We start from the raw sequence: 19,464 nt of genomic DNA, 5'->3' as shown, positions 1-19,464 counted from the left end.
TTTAAAACTTCTCATTTAATGTCTGTATTTTGTTAGTTATTTTTCATGCAGTTTTTAATTTAAATCTGCTTAGAATAAATATATGATGACTAGGAACGAATTGTTCGAGAATTGTGAATTGATGTGAAGAGCCGCTATTTTATGACGCTACCCGTGACAAAGTCATCTTGTGGCGTTAGTTCCGTGACGACGCCATCTTGTGGCGCTAGTTCCGTGACGCTCGCCTTAGCATTTTACTATAGAAAAAAGAGTAATACAAAGTAAGGAAAGAGTATATACTTAGATTCATATTCAAGAGTTTTAAGGGTGTATAATTTTCAAGAATATTTATTAAAGTTTGTGACTCATTAAAGCTATTGTTCTGTGATCTAAGCAGGTTATTGCAATTCACTTTTTGGGGACTACTACAAAGATCGATTGCAGAAATTGTGTGGGGATTGTGGCAGTTTGATATATTGGATTAAGTAGTTCAACCAATAAATTGATAACATATTAATCAATTAGTTTTGATGGGCAAATCGCCTGCTCCATCAGGAGAGAGAATTATTCTCTCTCCTGATGTCAACCATAATTTAGCTTCGCTTATTTTAAAAAATTTTAAACTGTTTGTCCTCGTGTAGTGTAGTGTAATGTGCAATTTTATGTTTATGACATTCTATGATTGTTGGATAGGCCAAAATTGACGAAATGTCCATGAAGATGCTCTAGGAACTGAAAGTACTTGGGCAAGATTTAATTAATAAACTGTGCTCGATATCTGCCTTTCATTTGCTCAATGTTAATTCAATTATGAAATAGTCTGACATAGAAATACAAAGTGAACACTAAAAAAAAGGAGAATGCACTAATAAAGTTACAAGGGAATGGAAAGCAGTAAGCGGGAAAGCAATAAGTGCAAATAAATTATTTAACAAAGTAAATAACATAGAAAAATCAAATAGAAAGCATATATAAATAAAGTTAAAAATCGTGGGAATAGTCAATTTGGCAGTTAATGGATAGAATCAGAAACACGGCCATGTGAAAAATTCAATTTAGTAGTCAAATATTTATTTGATTAAAGATCTTTACAGGATTAAATGTCATTAGATGCTGTGAAAGTTGGCAGGCCATCACTGATAGAGACTGCTGTTTCGGTGGACATCTGCTCTGAGTCTGATTCATCTGTTACGATTCCAGAAATTACAGAACATGACATAAAAAAAAGACAAATCTTATAATCTGTAGACAACGGTAACGCAAAACTTATCAACGACTGAATTACAAAGATTAGTTTTTTTAGAACAATTGAAAGTCCTTATATTAAAGAAAAGAAAACAAGGGAGGAATTTAGAACAGAAAAAGCTATTAATTACACAAAACGATAAAGTACACTTGAGAGCAAAAAAGTGACTCAAAAGTAAAATAAGATATATTTCTTCACTACGCTGTTTGGTCAGTGTATATCCACATATAATGTAAAATTTAAAGTAAAATATCGTGAACGGAAGTAATTTTTATTGCAATGATACCAATATTTATAAAGTTAGTAAGTAAAAAACATAACAAAGATAACTTAATATTTTATGTGAGACAACATGAATGAAAGTCATTATGTAATGAATATAAAAACAAATTAACATAAAAAATCAAAATTAATACTGAATATTTCCTCCTCTGAGTTGTATTACACTTTCCATGCGATCTCTTAAGGTCCTTATTAAGTTTCTAACTGATTCCTGGAGAATCGCTTCCCTGCGTTTAAGTTTATCTCATAGGTGATCGGGGATTCATATCCGAACTCAATGGAGGCCAGTCCATTGTTGTTATATTGGTGTTGGCCAGGTAATCTTTCGTAATCTGCGCTGTGTGAAATCGAGCGTTATCATGCATTAGCATGAAGCCGTCACCTATGTAGCAAGCGTTATGAACAACATGGTCTTGGAGAATATCCGTAATATAACGATCCGCTGTCAAACCCCCTCCGCGACCAAAACCGGGTACGAAAACAAACTCTGTTTTTCCTTTTATTAAAGATATACCACCCCAAAACATACACGAACCATCTTCATAGCTCACTGTTCGACTCTGCAACACTGAGCAAATAGTTTTCCGGGCCTTTAATAGACGCGTCGTCTTGTCATCGTTATACAAGCAAGTTTGATTTCACCAGAGAATAAAACTCTTCTCCGTTGGCCAAAATACCAATTGACGTGTTCTCGGGCAAACTGAAGTCGAGCTTGTTTCTGACATGCGTTCAATTTGGGCCCTGTGTTAGCTCGTCTGGGAGTCATAGTGACAGCCTTGTCCTCTGAGAGACAGTAACACCTCGTACATTCCTCAAGGATTGTTGAAGCTCAACTCATGTCGCGTGCCGATTTCGAAAGGCACTTAGGACAATGAATCAATCATTCCTCTCTGTCGTTACACGTCGCCCACCGAACCTAGTCGTCGACTGCAGCTACCGGTCTCCTGATATCAATGGTAAGCCCTTAAGACTGCAGAGTGATAAGTAGGCCACCGGCGACAGTCTTTTGACTACAGCCCTGTCGCAATAATGCAGTTACCTGGGTCGCCTTCACTGGTGAAGTATAAATTTACAAAATATTCACTTACTGCACTTTGAAGTGTACACACACATCAGCGTTTGAAAAGCTTGAAAGTTTACAACAGCTTGCCAATTTGCATAAAATCACAACATAAAATTACTACATTTTGTACTTTTTTTTTTGGAGTGTGATTAGGTTTTTTTAGTTGAACTATTAATTTTTTTAATAAATTATTTGTTTCAATTTATAAGTTAAATTGTAATTATATTATATTATTAAATTGTAATAATTATAAGTTTCAACAACTCTGTGGTTTCAACTTACTCTACAAATTTTGTTGAACAATCATATGGTCAATTTCCTTCCGTTTTCGCATTCCACTTCTCCTAATATTGATGCCCTTGTCTTTATTAATTCGAAGTCTGGATCGTGTAGTGTTTTTGTAATGTTATGTAGTATAGCACACATAATACACGCACATGATAAAATTAGTTTAATTTGTTAAAACTTTAATTGAGTTTCATATTGGAGTACGGAACATCTTTGCTTTAACTGTTCAAAGCAATCATCAATACACCCTCTTTATTTTTTCAACAAATTATTGTATTGGGTTTCCTATGGTGCATTTGGGTTTCGGTAATAAGTCATTAAAGATGCTCCTATTGCACACCCTTCATCTGCCACGATCAAACCTCTCTATATATTGTGACGTATAACCAAACAAATGTTAGACGATTGTCAGATTCTATTGCCATAAGTAGAACCGAGACATTGTACATCTACATTTGTAACTGTTTCCTATGCATCGCACGTTGTTTTCAATATTAATGCTAGCAAAACCTTGGCGGTTTATAAATTCATCTTCAAATTGGAAAGGATTTTAGATGAATGAAAACTTGATCCATAGATTTGCTTTTTGCAAGATTTTCTACATTACTCTACAATTGGTTTTGACACAGTACTTTGGTGGATTACAATTATTTCTCGTAGACTGTTTTGGTTTCCAGGATCAGCTACATAACGCAAAAACACTTTCATTTTGTGGAACGGTGATAGTGCACACCTCCTTTTTCAATATTCTCCTCCCCAAACAAATAATTGGCTAACCAATGCACGTTTGCTTCGTTGAAATGAAGGTTCTTAAATTATGTGGTGATATTTCTACGCGACTTTATAGCATATTACCACACACGTGTTATTTTTACGGACGTGAGTCTGCAGTGTAGGTATATTCAAAAAAATGAAGGCTATAAATAGGTCTCTAGCAAATACATGCCTTAATTAATATAATATAAAGTATTTGCTTACGGTACAGCAAATGCTTTTGCTTAGATTGTGAAGCAAGTGCTGCAAACTTATTTATCATATAATTTGAAGGTACATTAACTTAAAGTAAACGCATTTTTACTACGTTATTCATGTGACACATTATTTCCAACAAATGCCACTGCCAATAAGTAAGAATATAATCATGAATGCCAATATTTAGTTATGAGTCAGATAAAAAAAAGAACATTTTTTTTAACAGAAGAATAGTTATAATCTTATTATCGTTTATTGAAAAGTCAGTAAAATAAATTATTCTAACTACTACAAAGTTTTTATATAGTTGAATTACTTAAAATTTATGCGAAAATTCCGAAAATTTTTAAAAATTTCGATAATTTTGTCCATAACTGTATTTATATATAATAATATTATATATCAATATTAACATATATTAAATTAAATGTCATATGCAATACATAGATTGCAATGGATTTCAAAATTGTAAGGGTCATATGTAAATGCGTCGTCCTAGTTGTTTAGAAATAAGTTTTAATTAAATAAAAAAAAAAATAAGTAAAAAATCGATTTAAATTATATAAAGAATATCATAGTAGGGGAGAACGGGGAATTCCGCGCGGGTAAGAACAAATTATCACAATTTTCATAAAAATGTAAGTTAAACCGAGAACGAGATATAAAGAAAACAAATAGCTTTATTATTTTAAGGTTTCTTTTTTTATTTGTTACTTTGTTCACTTATTAAAACAAAGCAGAAATTAATTTTTATAATTGTCACAAATATAATCCTAAGTCCATCTACATCGGCAGTCGGCATGTGCCCATATAAAGTACAACGTGAATCGGTAGGTACCCTAGTTCATTTTTCTTTACCAAATTCTTTGCATATAACCCAATTGCTTTTCCTATAATTCTAAATCATCAAGTTCATCATCGTCACAAATTTGTTTTTCATCCAATGACTTTTTCAAAGTTGAACTGTCATCAAATTTTACTTTTCTTACATGTGATTTTCCATTTTGAATTTTTTCGGTTTTTGGAGTTTCTTTACTTTATACCATTTTCATTTTTTAAAACATTTTTGGATTTTATCTTTGCTATGATGCTGCACTTTTTATTTTGTTTAGTTGTCATTATCTTCTGCCTTTTTTTTAACATCCTTCAATTGTTTTTCTATTAAAGTTGATATTATATAATATCTCAGAATGTAGGGATTTATTTTTATTTCATATCTTGGTTGTTTATAAGTTTGTACTATCTGGAATACGGGCTATTTTTTTAATTGAGATATTAAAAGTTGGAGGCGCATATGTGGACTTACCATCTGGTTTACCAGGAGTTAGAGGAGGTGTCGGCTGAGATGACTCAGCGTTATTGAGAACTAATGCTAAACATATCTGAGGGTGTCTAGAATTTTTGAGAAGTGACTGGGAACAACCATTAGATATTGATTGGGAATAAATGTGAGATGGACCAGGACCCACTGAAAACCCACTGACGCCTTCACCTTTCTTATCGATTATATTTGATTGAATATGTTCCTCTGATAAAACTGGAGCAAATTCTTAATCTGATTTATCTAATTAATTATGGAATCTATCTGAATCCAACGGAAAAATGCATGCAGCTTTAAAACCAGATATGATATAATCCCTTGTCGCCACGTTTAAATAAGCCAGTTTAAGTTTAAGTAAGCCAGCCAAGTTAAATATTTCAGCTAATTTATAGTGAGTTATTTTTTTAAACGGATTTGCTCACATATATATTTTACTGTTTATTATAGGTTTTTTTGAGGAGAGCCTAAAATGTTAAATCTAGGGGGCTGTAGCCTATGGAAGGTATAAGGAGGTATAAACACAATACCAGTGTTTTTGTAAAAATCGTTTGATGCCAATGTTTTTTTGTGGTGGCTTTGCACGATGTTAAAAATGTTTTAGCCATTCTCTAAATAATATTACACCGTTGGGCCATTTCACTGGGCCACTAAATGCATAAAGAATAGTGACCTATTTACATCTTTCCCAACAAAGACAATGAGCCTATTAATTTTTGGCCCTTTTCTTCCAAAATCTTTACTCTTGTACAGTGGTAATACCGGTCTCATCAGTATTATAAATACGGTCTTATGAAAATTTATATTTATTCATTACAGTTCCAACATTATTACAAAAATATTTTTACTTCTTTCAAGTTGAATGCGGTAATTCTGTTCAAACTTGCAGTTTCAGGCTGGCGTTACCTGATCTGTAGATTTCGCTTCATGAATATTGCTAACTAATCTCTTTATGCCTATTTTTTTGCATTAAAAGCGTACTTTATATTATTTTTCTCGGCGTTGGAGAATACAGATCTCCGAAGTTCCCTGTAGATAAACCAGACAACATTTTGGATACTTTTAAAAGATACTCCTTTAATTCTGCTTGCTGTTAAAAAAAAACAGGTTTTGGGCCCAACATTCCTATTTTTAGGTCTGCCATTTTCATTCTATCTCGGAATGTCAAATCTGTTATTTCAAAATTTCGGCTAATTTCCCTTATTTTTCGTCCAGATCGCACAACTTTTATTAAAACTATTAATTGACATTTGTTAAGTAATTTAATAAACTCATATAAAATTTTATTAACTGACTTGTGAATATACTTTTGTTCTACATACACGTTACCTTGTATGTTAACCTTTAAAGTAACAGGTACACATTTCCTCTGAAAACTAAGCTATCGCAAGCGATTACATTAATTTAAGTGATGATATTAGAGTTTAATGATTAAATTTTTATCGTTTTTATACACCTGTTTTGATGAAAATGGTGTGACCTACCTTTTATAATTATACCATACTTAAATTAAATTGTTAAATTTCATAAATTGCTCTTTAGTGAGATGTTGACATACCTGGGAATATGTATGTTATTTGTAAAACAATGAAAGCTATCACGACAATAATCTTGTAAGCGGAATTTTTCGTAAAATAATTTGCTGTCACTGTGTTTTTAATTTACCTCTTTCTTTAAGGTTTATATTATTTCATATAATGATATACAGGGTAGACCACCCAAGACGTCCATAATGCTATTTGGCAACATTTATTTCATTTTGTGAAAATATTAAAACAGGTCGATTTTGATTCCAAAGAGGTCATATTTTAACGATATAGATATCTGTGATTTGTCAACCCTTCCTTCATGTACCCATGATACTATGATTAAGAAGATAAGATATTGCGCATAAGTCGTGACGTAATTGGAGAGCTGCACGTTCGTAATGTCAGTTTTTTGTATGCGTCAATAAATAATCTTTAATAAATAGTTTGGAGATATCCTTTTGTGTACGAATATTGTAATTATTAAACCTTTATTTAATATTACCATTTTGCTAATCGAATAATTTCATCACAGAATGCATAAAAATCCCATTTAACTTTAACAAGAATTCAAATTCTGCTCTCCAATGACGGCATGCGCGAACACGACCGATTTTGTGCTACGGGAAGATCCTATCTTGTTATTCATAGTATCATGCATGTACCTAACACAAACATTTAATTTTAAATAGAGAATATACCATATGTGGTACACCATTAGACAGGTATTTCGCTTTATAATTCAGGTATCTATGATTTTTTTCCACATTAACTCTTGTTTTGTGAAAAACATTAATTTTTAAAATTTTTGCATCTCCTAAAAACTAAACATAACTGTATTTTGCTAATGTTAATCACAAATTCTTTTCAGCAGCGATAACAAATAAGTAGTTAGGGTAGCAGGTGGGTACTTTTCACGATCCCGGTGGAAACAGACCTACTTCAGGGATTAGCGACCCTGCCCACGCTAGCTCATGATATTCCACCATCCCACACCATGGAATCTCATGTCCCATAACCTTTATCCTACACCCTCCATATTTATCCCTCCTAGTCCTCAACCCTGGTGAAGGGCAGCAGCGATCACCAGTACCAACGCAAGGCGCAAAAGAAATTATCTTGGACCGGCTTGTTATTGGAATTCCACAGGCATGACTAGGACAGTTTGAATGGCTGTGGTACTGCGGTGTTGAAAGTAACGGGATACCACAACACTACCTTTTCCCCAGGATAACTCATCTCATTATGGCAGAACAAAACAATGGCCCTCAGTCCCGGGCAGGCCTTAGATGGTCAGAGGGTGCGAAGAATCTCCCGGTGCCAAATAGATGATATCCAACGAATTTCAACATGGAATGTTAATAGTCTTTACGAACCAGGAAAACTACACAACCTTATAAAGGAAATGAATCGGCTAAAAATAAATATAATGGGAGTCAGTGAAGTCCGATGGACTGGATCTGGACAGTTTACGAAACATAAGATTACTATGTATTACTCGTGTAGTGACCCAACAGATAGACATCACCGACATGGAGTGGCTATTGCTCTTGACAGGAAGATCAGTAAATCGGTGACAGATTTTGTTCCAATTTCCGAACGAGTCATGTTGATCAAAATGACAGGCAAACCAGTAAACATAAATGTGACACAAGCATATGCACCAACAGCAGATAAGTCAGAAGAAGAAATAACTAAGTTCTATAAAGATCTGGAAAAAGCAATAAGACTAACAAAGAAAGAGGACATAAACATAATAATGGGCGACTTTAACGCCAAGGTGGGTAAAGGAAGATATGAAGACATAATTGGAGAGTACGGCCTTGGAGTTAGAAATGAAAGAGGCGACCTGCTGTGTGAATTCTGCCAGGAGAACGGTTTTGTTGTCATGAACACATGGTTTCAGCTCCCACCTCGTAAGTTATATACTTGGAAATCACCAGGAGACCGTCCAAATCGAATAATTAGAAACCAAATTGACTACGTTTTAATAAACAGAAGATTTCGTAACGCTATCAAAAGAATCGCAGCATATCCAGGTGCTGATATTGCATCCGATCATAATCCGCTAATAGCAGATGTGAGGTTAAAACTAGCAAAAATTAAGAGAACAAATACAAACACCAGCACGCCTATAAATACAAGAGAACTGATGAGAGACGAAAATCTGAAGAAGAGTTATGCAAATCAAATTAATGAAAGAATGCGAATAATAGAACAAAATGATGATATCGAAGAGATGGTCAATGATATTAAAGGAACGATTCTGGCAGTAAACAGGGAAGTTAAAACACAGATCAGAAAGAGAAAGCATAACGAATGGATGACGGACGAAATTATGGATCTAATGGAAAAGCGAAGGCAACATAAACAACAACGTAATCAAGACAAATACAAACAGATACACAAAGAAATTCGCCAGAAAATTAAGAAAGCAAAAGAACGTTGGATGGTGGAAAGGTGCAACGAAATAGAACAATTGCAGGAAAAAGGAGATAGTTTTGGACTACATAAGAAGATCAAAGAAATATCGAATATACACAAAAGCCACCACAGAACAAGAATACGCAACGACAGAAACGAATACATAGAGTCAGAAGAGGAGATAGCAATGGCGTGGAAAGAATACGCAGAAAGACTTTTTAATGAGGAAAGACCAACACAACCAACGCGCAAACTTCCTTCCGAAAACTTATCAGGGCCATCAATAATGCGAAGTGAAATAGAATATGCAGTTAGAACCACAAAGATGCATAAAGCAACAGGTCCAGATGAAATTAATATAGAAGCAATAAAACTACTAGACGAGGAGAATATCGAAATCTTGGTAAAGCTGTTCAATAGAATTTATGATACTGGTTACATTCCGCGAGAATGGCTGCAGTCATCCTTTGTGATGATCCCAAAAACAGCTAATGCCACAAAATGCAATGAACACCGCTTAATCAGTTTAATGAGTCACTTGCTGAAACTCTTCCTTAGGATATTACACTCAAGAATGTACAAGATACTAGAAAAACTTAGCGGGTCAACACAATTCGGTTTTAAGGGAGGACTAGGAACAAGAGAGGCAATTTTATGTTTGAACACCTTAATACAAAACTGTTTAGATCAACGAAAAGATGTCTACCTCACCTTCATCGACTACGAGAAGGCATTTGACAATGTTAAACATGATATCATGATGGAACTACTACATAGGGCCAACATGGACCAAAAGGAGATCAGAATTATTCAGAATCTATACTGGAACCAAATGGCAAAGGTGAGGATTGATCAAGACCAATATACGGATGAATTTGAAATCCGGAAAGGTGTCCGTCAAGGCTGCATACTCTCTCCGATGCTTTTTAATTTATATGTTGAAAATATATTTGCGGAAGCATTAGAAGACACGGAATTAGGCATTAAGGTGAACGGCATACCAATTAGCAACCTACGCTATGCGGACGACACAGTGATTATAACTGATAATTTGGAAGATCAGCAGTTATTACTTGATAGGGTGAATAGCATAGGTAAAAACTATGGCCTCAAAATCAACATTTTGAAAACGAAATATATGGTCATTAGCAGAAACCCTCCAGAAAACCCGATAATATGCATAGGTGACGATCGCATAAAACGCGTGAAAACTTTTAAATACCTTGGCACCACAATCAATGACCAATCGGATCCACAACAAGAGATAAAAACCCGAATACAAATGGCAAGACAAGCTTTTGTGAAATTCAGACCGCTCCTATGTAATCAAAACCTAAATTTCGAAATACGCTACAGAATGGTCAAGTGCTACATATGGTCCATCTTGCTTTATGGCATGGAAACGTGGACTTTGAAAAAAACATCTATCAACAAACTTGAAGCATTTTAAATGTGGTCATTGAGAAGAATGATGCGCATACCTTGGGTGGATAGAGTTCGAAACGATGACGTCCTTAAGAGAGCCGGCGTGGAAAGAGAACTCTTTGAATTAATCAAAAAACGCAAGATTGGTTACCTTGGGCACATATTGAGAGGAGAAAAATATGAAATACCACAGTTAATCCTACAAGGGAAGATCGAAGGTAGGAGAGGAGCCGGCCGCAAACAATTAACCTGGTTAAGGAATATTAAAGAATGGACAGGAATACACAATACAGGCGAGCTGTGTCACGCCGCCAAGAACAGAATTCTAGTAATGAGATAGTCGCCTACGCACTTTGGTGTATGGCATGTTAAGAAGAGAAGAACAAATAAGTACTTTTTAAATTCGTTCAAAATGAATTATTTTATTGCAGAACGAATTGAAGTGAGTTCCGTGTTTTTTGAAAATGAAAAGTGTACAAGAAGAACAGCGAAATTATTTAATCAACTTTATTAAGATAAGCAAGTCCATCACTCATACCTACTTGTAATGTCTTATTTAGGTGTATCTATTCCGGTTACATTGGATTAAAGGAAAAGAAGAAAATTGCTTCATTCAAAGCCGAGAAAATACATTTTTTTACGTATACCGATTTTGAACTTTGAAATTCAATTTTCTTCAACCTAGTTTTTTTGATATTTTTTACGCGCAATACCGATCGTTGTTTTTATTATAATATCTATCTATTTTGTTCTTGGTAGAATTTATTATAAAACAATGTAAAGGTTTAAGTTGTTTTAGATTTAAATCCTTCTTTCCTAGCGCCATCTAGGAGAGAAAATCTGTACTACTCAAATCTGACATATCATTCATATTTTTCACTTATTTTTGTCTTACAGAAAAAAAAAAAAAAACAAAAATCGTCCGAAAAGCAAAAACTATATTTTTTCTTCTTTTCCGTATCACTACTACATTTTAAGTTATTTTGAAAAAAAAAAATCATTTTCAAACGTACGTGTTTCACCCCTGAGTAGTGGTGGCTTTCACCTCACCCAAGTTAAAGCAACTCTGGAACTAAATCAGAAAGTGAAGTAGAGAGTAAGAGGAACCTATATCCAAATTTTCAAGAGAATGCATCGTGACGAGGAAAATTACACTCCACAACGGTCATTTACTGGAGTGTATGTATTTTTATATACTTTAAATTGTCTAAATCATTACTTAAATTTCGTATTTTATGTGGTATTACTTAAAAATTTAGAATTATATTTTTAACTGTTTTCATTTCTTCACAATCACTTTTTTCATTATTTTTATTTTTTATTTTTCGACATTACTGCATTAAAATAACTGTTTGTAAAGAGGTAAATGAACGCTACTATTAATCAAACACGATTTGCATGCATTTTAATACATTAAATTACACGATCAGCTAAGAAAGATAATACAAAAAACAACAGGTGGTTAAAGATTATACCTTTTTTGTCCACATTTAGATTCAGATTTAATTTTTTTTATATAAAATCAGTGACAAAATTGTCAACCTTTATTTTAAAAAGAAGTGTGTCTAGTAGCTGCAATAATTTTAAGTAAAATCTCGTTAATAATATAAATATAATAGTATCTAAATATAAGAAGGTTGGATCCGTTGCTAAAAAAAAAACATAAAAGGATCATAAACACTGTTGATAAAGAGGCAGCACAAGTTACAATTGCACTGACTGTACAAGAAACAGAAAATTAAAAGCAACTTCAGAAATTTCATGTAGATGTCTTTAGATGATCTCGAGAAAGCATAAATTCTATCCCTGTAAGAGTGCTAGAGTTTAATGTAGATGGTACATATTGGCGTATATAATTTTGTGAGAAAGAGGATGATTTAAAAAATCATTTTATTTTTATATTCTTTATACTTTTCTGTATAGTGTGTATTCCATTTGGAATGTCGAGATTTCGGAATTGTTTTACTCCTTTTTCAAGACACTGCAATATATATATATATATATATATATATATATATATATATATATATATATATATATATATATATATATATAAATGTGTAAATATTTACAAAATATTACAATTTGTCAGTGCAACTTACTAGTCGTTGAGATTATTTAAAATAAACTTTGACACTCAACATTAATAACACAAATATAAAATATAATAATGGACAATACATTCTAAAAAATTTGGTCAGGATAGTAAAACTTAGTTTATGTCATGACATCTTTTGATGGTATGTTTTAACTCCGATACATAGAGAACAGAAAGAAAAAACAATGTGATTAAAATGTAATTAGTTGTTCTTAATATTGTAATTCATTTTCAAGAAATAAGAGGCCCATATTGGGTAGTTTTGATTTTTAATTATTAACCTGTCTTAATGGTATGCAACCAGTTATGCATAGAAGAATATGTAGAAGTTAATATTTATTTTATTTTTTAAGTTTTTCAAATAACAATAAATGTTGCTCAATTTATCTATGCCAGACTTTTTATTTATGCAAGATGTACTAGATTTTCAACACATTTCCAAAAAAACACGTTTTGCAAGGTTTTTTTCTTTTGCCAAAATACAGGAATCCTGGAAATTGAACTCACGTTTCTGAGTTATTGCATAATCTGTGAGTGCACATGCATTTATTTTGTTTCTTTTTATGTCACTACGATGTGAGATCACCCTACTGTGGAAATTACGAGATAATTCTCCGATGTAAACGTTGTTGCAGTTGACACACGGTATAGAATAAACAACATTCGATGACTCCTGTATTGTCTTTATGTATAACTTCGATACAGTTTTCAAATTCTTAGTTGTAATTTTTAAGCCATTAAAATTTATGAAAATGTTCATTAGCTCAGGTCTCAGAACTGGAATGTAGGGTAAGGAACCATAAGTTATTTTAGATGGTATTATTGAAGTGTTGTATGTCAATGTCAATTGTCGGACCTCATTTGTTATGAAAATTTTGATTGTTAGAAAATTGCAAAGGAAAAGGAGAACCGAAAATGAGTTTATTTAAAAGCCCTATGGGGTAGGAGTTCTCTAATAGTATAGATCTCAACTTTTTTAGTCCCTTGTCCCTGAAATCGATGTGTGACCCTAACTAAAAAAACCCTAGTTTTTAAGGCCAAAACCAAATTTGTTTTCATTTTGGATGGATGTTAAGAATAAAAAATTATGAAACGGTTACTAAAACAAGGTTTACGGTACCACTCCGTTGTTAGAATCCCATCACTGCCACGATGGATAAGCATGTCTAAAAAATATGGCCAATATGGGCCTCTTATTTCTTGAAAAATAAATACAATATTACCAACAATACATTTATACAATACAATATACAGCAACTAATTACATTTTAATCACATTGTTTTTTCTTTCTGTTGTCTATGTATCAGAGGTAAAACATACTATCAAAAGATGTCATGAGATAAACTAAGTTTTACTATCCTGACCAAAATTTCTAGAATGTATTGTCCATTATTATATCTTATATTTGTGTTATTCATGTTGAGTGGCAAAGTTTATTTTAAATAATTTTAACGACTAGTAAGTTGCACTGACGAATTGTTATATTTTGTAAATATTTACACATTATATATACATATATATATATATATATATATATATATATATATATATATATATATATATATATATATATATATAAAATGTGTAAATATTTTATATATATATATATATATATATAAAATATTTACACATTTTATATATATATATATATATATATATATATATATATATATATATATATATATATATATATTATTATGATTGTTTATTTTGACTTTAATCTTAGTTTATTGAGCCAATAAAAAAGAATTATAACTTATTTGTTATCAAAAGTAAAATAATCCTTATATTACCTGTGTTCGATGGATTCAAAAGATTTTCTAGTTGTCTTTTATCGGGATAGAGAAAAAAGGATAAGAATACAAATATATTATATTACAAAGATTTACGTTTCTTTATTTTATATGAACGAATAAAACAATTATTAAATTCTGTCGTTATCTTATCAATCAGCATACAAGAAAATAAATCAAATTTTTATAATAATAAGATTATAAAGCTACATACATTTATATTACGTGAAAACCAATTTTACTTAAAATTTTCTTTACTTCAAACAAGAAACAACAAAACTTTAAACTTTTGATTAGCCTAACAAAATCTCAGTTCTTAAATTTGAATGCTAATGACCATGATGTCAAACCGATCCTTCACAGATATAAAATTCAATTGTACAAACACTTACAGCTTATTTTCTTCTTGAGTTGTATGTTGGAGCATACCCAGAAAAGTCCAGTCTCCTCAACGATGTGATCTCTCCTCTTTGGCACCTCGGCTCCTTCTTAACGTCTCTGCAAACCTCCTGCAGACTACACAAAAAACACCTGATTCACTTCTCCAAACTCAGCTACTTATTTATGACACCAGGACCTCCTTTTGTCAACTTGATGCCGTAAGAATACTTTCACATATACTTTATAAAATGCCCACGGTAGATACAAGGACCTCTTTTAATCTACTTGTTATCTCCTTCTGCAAACTATTCACTTCTTTTCGTTACGCCGGTCTCCAAACTCACGAACCACACCCTATCTTGAGACCAACGACTGTTTCCTTTCGATGACCAAAATATCACTAACTCGCCCGGTCTTCTGGTCGGCTCACAAATTCCCATTTAAAAACGACCGTCCAATCAAAAGCTCAAATTGTGTTTACCATGATTTTGGAAAAGCCTAGTTTCGGTTTCAGAGAAAAACTAAATAGCTTACTTTAAAATTGGTTTTGTCAATACACAATTTATACATATTTCAAAAGATTAGAATATGGCCATTTAATACTCGACTATACAAACAATGAAAAGATTAACTAAGACAGGTAAAATGTCTTCTAATTCTAAACAAAGGTTTTTTTGATAATTTTGTTTGAAACGGAAAAAGGCCAAACAAATTTCTATTCTTATCTACACTAAATCTTATCTTAAATTACTATATACATTTTTGTTTATAATGATATCTTAAAATTTTATTCCGATGGATATTTTTATTTATTTTTCTTTGGTTGGGAAAGAAAAAGTATGACTATATATATATATATATATATATATATATATATATATATATATATATATATATATATATATATAATGTGTAAATATTTACAAAATATAACAATTCGTCAGTGCAACTTACTAAGCGTTGAGATTATTTAGTGTCTTGAAAAAGGAATAAAACAATTCCGAAAGCTCGAGAAAAAGGCAAAAGGGTGTTTCTCTAACATCTCGGCCAACCTTCTGACTGCAGCCCTAATAAACTGATGGTTTTGTATAATATATATATATATATATATATATATATATATATATATATATATATATATATATATATATATATGTATATATATATATATATATATATATATATATATATATATATATATATAAATATATAAACTAAGGTACACTCGAAGAGTGGTGGGTTTTTCGGTCAAAGTGGAGAAATAAAAGACAAAGAAGGTGGCTACTTCATCTATTTATTGAAGACGTTTCGCTTTCTGCTCAGAAGGCATCATCAGTTCATCTTACAAAGGCATGTAGCAGTCAATAATGTTAAAAATATGAAAAAGCTTACGAAACTGGACATTTAGAGTTAAAGTTGTATAACAATTAACAATTAATTGAAACCAGGTATAGTTTGCAATTTAACAAAATTAGCACAGCAAAAGAACATGTGATAAACATACATGTATATAAAAAAGTTATTATAAAAACTTAAGTAAAAAATATTAAGGTTTATTTTATAGTGTAAAGAACTAGAAAGATCATGAGAATGCACTTCCAACAATTTATTGTATATATAAGTAGTTAGGTATTATTGACTGACACGTTATGTAAAATAAAGTTTTATTTTGGGGTTGCAGTCATTAATAGGGCAGGAAAGTGAAACTCTTTGTTCTTTATCTAGCTTTCGCAAAATTTATTTGCTTCTTCAGGATATGCTAAAATATGGTATCAGTAAATACATTTACTATTTAATTTTAATTTCATTATATTTACTGATACCATATTTTAGCATATCCTGAAGAAGCAAATAAATTTTGCGAAAGCTAGATAAATAACAAAGAGTTTCACTTTCCTGCCCTATTAATGACTGCAACCCCAAAATAAAACTTATTATTATATATATATAATATTATATATATATATATATATATATATATATATATATATATATATATATATATAATTTATAAATTTAAGAGAGCAGGGAGAAGCACTAGCCCAACACTTATGATATTTATGGACGAATTTTGAAAGAAATTTACAGGTAAAAATCTTAATGTTTGGTGAAGAAAGATCCAAAGAGTAGAAATCTCGAAAAGGGGCATATGTTGATGATGTGGTGATAATGGTAAAAACTAAAAAAAATACAGAATAATTTGGAAGTATGGAAAAAAGTAGTCTTTCCATATTTCCAAATTATTCCAATTCTAGTAGTAGAAGAAGTCATGAAATCGGAATAAAGATAAATATTAACCGATAAAACTTATGCAGATAGGAGAGAAAAGAGACGAACTAACAATAGAATTTGAAGGAACAAAAAGGGACCAAGTTAAAACTTTAACATACTTAGCAGTAATAATAGAAAAACTGTATCTCTAAAAGCTGAAGTCAACTAGAGTGAAGAAAGCGCTTAAACTGTATCATGCAAAGTATTATACAAATTTCTCAACAGAAAAGAACTACCAGGGAATACAAAAATTAACGTTTTTAAAGCAGTTTATAGGCCCGTTTTTAATACAAATTTGTATTTGGAAACGATTTCCGAAACATAAAAATAAACTTATTTTAAAGAAAAATTGTAGCATATTTCCTGCAAATATCGTGAACTCTAAATTACGTCTATTTTAAAATGATTTTTAGGTGAATAAAAATGTGCACAATGTTAAGAAACTTTCAATGAACCGTGGAATTGGAGTTACCAAATATGATTAAGAATAACATTCACTTGCCATCACCGGTTCATTTCAACACCGAGAAAATTACAACTGTGAATAAACTAACAGCTTCTGAGGAGACAAATTAAAGATGTATATTTTTAAGATTTAAATAAACATATATTACACATGCAAAAAAGTTGAATGAAGGGGAATATAAAATAGATTTTTTTTATCATTGCCCCTATTAAAAACTCTTGTTACGACAGTCAATGAACTTATATCAAATAAAAAAAATTATTTTGTTTTGAAAGACTATGATTACTCGAACAGTAAATCAGTAAATTGTAATTGCAAAATAATTTAATTGCACAAAATAAGTATTTACCTAGTTTTGTATGGTTTTCAAATGGTCTATATAATTATTTGGTACACTTACTTTTATAACTGCTTCCTGTAAATTAAAACGCACGTTATTATTTGCCGTGTTTATACTTCAGAATACTCTCGCCGACTGTGGTAAAACACAAAGATGGTATTTTTTAACCGAAGGTCGAAAACTAATTAGATGCAGTAAATAGGTAACTATAGTGCATCACAACACTTTTTGGATCCCAATCAATAAAATTGCTTCGTGGTACTTTCAAGTCATCTCAGGTTTTTATAAAAATTAATTACGTTCTTTGCGATTAAAAGTATGAAAGTATTATAGTATTAGCAAAATTGTCTACAAAGAAATCACATTTTTTGCTTTGTCTTGTTTGGCACGAAAGCCTTGGCGTAGAATATAAGAAGTGTTATAATTACACAAACGGGAAAGCAGCTTGTGAAACCAGTTTGAATTAAACTAGAAGTGGTTTGAAAAACAATTTTATTTGGACTATATACATAAGTTAATAACTACTAAAAGGTTAAATTACAACCAATGACTAATTATAAATTAATAAAAAATAAGAGGAACAAGTGAACCATGAGTTTGCAAAAAATCTGTGAGGCTGATTAGTGTGATTAGGGATAAATCCTATCAAAAGCTTAAACAATACAAAAACATGTAATTGCTATTCATTAACTTTAAATTTGCATATGATTCTATTGTTTCGCCATATTAATTATTTCTCGTGAATATTTTGGTAAATAAATAAAAAAATAACTAACTTATTATAAGTATGTGGAGTTGGGGTGTGATTGTAAGTGGAATAAAGCGCTGTAAACAATAATGGCCTGTAAAAATCACAAAACACCAACCATTCATTGTTTAACGTTTGCCGCATTATTGTGAACTATTTCTGTTGCTCTCAACAATGTCAATTGAAAGCATGAATTGAATGTGCGAATTGACTCCTAGATCGTTAAGGAGAACCGTGCTAAGGAGGGTTCTAGCAGCATGTATCGGCTCTATGTTTAACCATAACTTACTAAAAAACCCAAACATCGCCTCGGATGCACGGACCGATCTACGGATAAACTAAACTACAATAATGAGGGAAACTGTTAACGGATATGGCAATATGGAATATACAGGGACAAAAACACAAAATAAACATCATTTTGTCGGAACAAGAAAAACTTAAAATGGCTAACATGCCCCTTACCGAAACAAAGAAAAAGAACAGTGAGTTGAATGTTTAGGAAAAGAAACATTAAAGAATAAAATTACAAATTATGAAATTATGAATGAATGAAAATATTACAGTGAATATCAAACTCCTCTCTGTTTAATTGCGCTACAGACCAAATAGAACCTACCTTGCTCTCCTCCAAACTATGCCTTGACGGTCCCGCACCGGTCTTCTCCAGGTTTTCACGTCTAGTAAATTTAGCGCATCCGCTGCCACTTTATCCTAACATCTTTTTCGTGCCCTTCTTTTTGGTCTTGCGCCCTGAATTTTACTATCTAGAGCTCTTTTTGGCAATCTTTTTTTGCTCCATCCGTGTTTAATGTGAACTCCGAGATATGTGAAACTTTCTAC

At 31.7% G+C, this 19,464-nt stretch overlaps 1 protein-coding gene across 3 annotated transcripts in view; it reads right to left on the bottom strand.

The window, feature by feature from the left end:
- The window catches only part of LOC140438377 (uncharacterized), a 66,208-nt gene extending 47,921 nt beyond the window's left edge, over positions 1-18,287 (bottom strand). The window contains exon 1 of one of the 3 annotated variants that reach the window (XM_072528055.1): positions 17,883-18,287. The gene's annotated coding sequence lies outside the window, so the exon portion shown is untranslated. The remainder of the gene's footprint in view (positions 1-17,882) is intronic. The other 2 variants (XM_072528054.1, XM_072528056.1) reach the window with 2 other exon arrangements.
- Positions 18,288-19,464: the final 1,177 nt, after the last annotated feature.

This window comes from Diabrotica undecimpunctata, chromosome 4, assembly GCF_040954645.1.
Source record: "Diabrotica undecimpunctata isolate CICGRU chromosome 4, icDiaUnde3, whole genome shotgun sequence".
In the NCBI taxonomy this organism is placed as follows: domain Eukaryota; kingdom Metazoa; phylum Arthropoda; class Insecta; order Coleoptera; family Chrysomelidae; genus Diabrotica; species Diabrotica undecimpunctata.
The sequence above is the reverse complement of the archived record's forward strand: the minus strand, read 5'-3'. Positions and strand labels throughout refer to the sequence as shown.